We start from the raw sequence: 2174 nt of genomic DNA on the forward strand, positions 1-2174 counted from the left end.
TTCGAGAATCATATCTTGTGATTTCTTGTGAATCAAGTCACTAATTGTGATTTTAAAAATCAAATCTTTTTCAAAACTAATTTCAATCATGTCTTTTCAAAAATATCTTTTTATCTTATCTTTTTCAAAATCATATCTTTTTAATCCTACCTTTTCATATCATATCTTTTTAAAATATCTTTTCTAACTTCTTATCTTCTTATCTTTTAATAAAAAATTGATTTTCAAAATATGTTTCAACTAACTAATTAACTTTTTGTTTGTTTCTTATCTCTTTCAAAACTACCTAACTAACTATCCCTCTCTAATTTTCGAAAATACCTCCCTCTTTTTCAAAAATTCTTTTTAATTAATTAATTGTTTAAATTTTAATTTTAATCTTAATTCTCCTTTAATTTTCGAAAATCACTAACTCTTTTTCAAAAATTATTTTCGAAAACTTCTCTCTCTCATCTTTCTCTATTTATTTATTTACTTACTAACATTTCTCTTCATCTCATATCTCTGCTCTCCTCACCTTTGTGTTTGGATTCTCCTCCCTTCTCTTTATTTACATTACATTCTTTTCTTCTTCTACTCATACAAAGGAATCTCTATACTGTGACATAAAGGATTCCATATTTTCTTTGTTATTCCCTTCTTTGTCATATGAGCAGGAGCAAGGACAAGAACATTCTTGTTGAAGCAGATCCTGAACCTGAAAGGACTCTGAAAAGGAAACTAAGAGAAGCTAAAATACAATAATCCAGAGACAACCTTATAGGAATTTTCGAACAGGAAGAGGAGATGGCACCCTAAAATAATAATAATGCAAGGAGGATGCTTGGTGACTTTACTGCACCTAATTCCAATTTACATGGAAGAATCATCTCAATTCCTACCATTGGAGCAAACAACTTTGAGCTGAAACCTCAATTAGTTTCTCTGATGCAGCAGAACTGCAAGTTTCATGGACTTTCATCTGAAGATCCTTTTCAGTTCTTAACTGAATTCTTGCAGATCTGTGATACTGTTAAGACCAATGGGGTTGATCCCGAGGTCTACAGGCTTATGCTTTTCCCGTTTGCTGTAAGAGACAGAGTTAGAGTGTGGTTGGACTCTCAACCCAAAGACAGCCTGAACTCTTGGGATAAGCTGGTCACGGCTTTCTTAGCCAAGTTCTTTCCTCCTCAAAAGCTCAGTAAGCTTAGAGTGGATGTTCAAACCTTCAGACAGAAGGAAGGTGAATCCCTCTATGAAGCTTGGGAAAGATACAAGGAACTGACCAAAAAGTGTCCTTCTGACATGCTTTCAGAATGGACCATCCTGGATATATTCTATGATGGTCTGTCTGAATTAGCTAAGATGTCATTGGATACTTCTGCAGGTGGATCCATTCACCTAAAGAAAATGCCTGCAGAAGCTCAAGAACTCATTGACATGGTTGCTAATAACCAGTTCATGTACACTTCTGAGAGGAATCCTGTGAGTAATGGGACGCCTCAGAAGAAGGGAGTTCTTGAAATTGATACTCTGAATGCCATATTGGCCCAGAATAAAATATTGACTCAGCAAGTCAATATGATTTCTCAGAGTCTGAATGGAATGCAAGCTGCATCCAACAGTACTCAAGAGGCATCTTCTGAAGAAGAAGCTTATGATCCTGAGAACCCTGCAATAGCAGAGGTGAATTACATGGGTGAACCATATGGAAACACCTATAACCCCTCATGGAGAAATCATCCAAATCTCTCATGGAAGGATCAACAAAAGCGTCAACAAGGCTTTAATAATGGTGGAAGAAACAGGTTTAGCAATAGCAAGCCTTTTCCATCATCCACTCAGCAACAGACAGAGAACTCTGAACAAAATACCTCTAATTTAGCAAACTTATTCTCTGATCTATCTAAGGCCACTCTGAGTTTCATGAATGAAACAAGGTCCTCCATTAGAAATTTGGAGGCATAAGTGGGCCAGCTGAGTAAGAAGATCGTTGAAACCTCTCCTAGTACTCTCCCAAGCAATACAGAAGAAAACCTAAAAGGAGAGTGCAAGGCCATTGAATTGATCACCATGGCCGAACCTGTAAGGGAGGGAGAGGACGTGAATCCCAGTGAGGAAGACCTCCTGGGACGTCCAGTGATCAATAAGGAGTTTCCCTCTGAGGAATTAAAGGAATCTGAGACTCATTTAGA

General features: G+C 36.9%; 1 non-coding gene across 1 annotated transcript; it reads right to left on the reverse strand.

The window, feature by feature from the left end:
* Positions 1-1182: 1182 nt before the first annotated feature.
* On the reverse strand, positions 1183-1290 carry LOC148577797 (small nucleolar RNA R71). The gene has a single exon (XR_015904652.1). It is a non-coding gene; the product is annotated as a small nucleolar RNA R71 (small nucleolar RNA).
* Positions 1291-2174: the final 884 nt, after the last annotated feature.

Source organism: Arachis ipaensis, chromosome B1 (genome assembly GCF_059453495.1).
Source record: "Arachis ipaensis isolate K30076 ecotype BB chromosome B1, ASM5945349v1, whole genome shotgun sequence".
Lineage (NCBI taxonomy): Eukaryota > Viridiplantae > Streptophyta > Magnoliopsida > Fabales > Fabaceae > Arachis > Arachis ipaensis.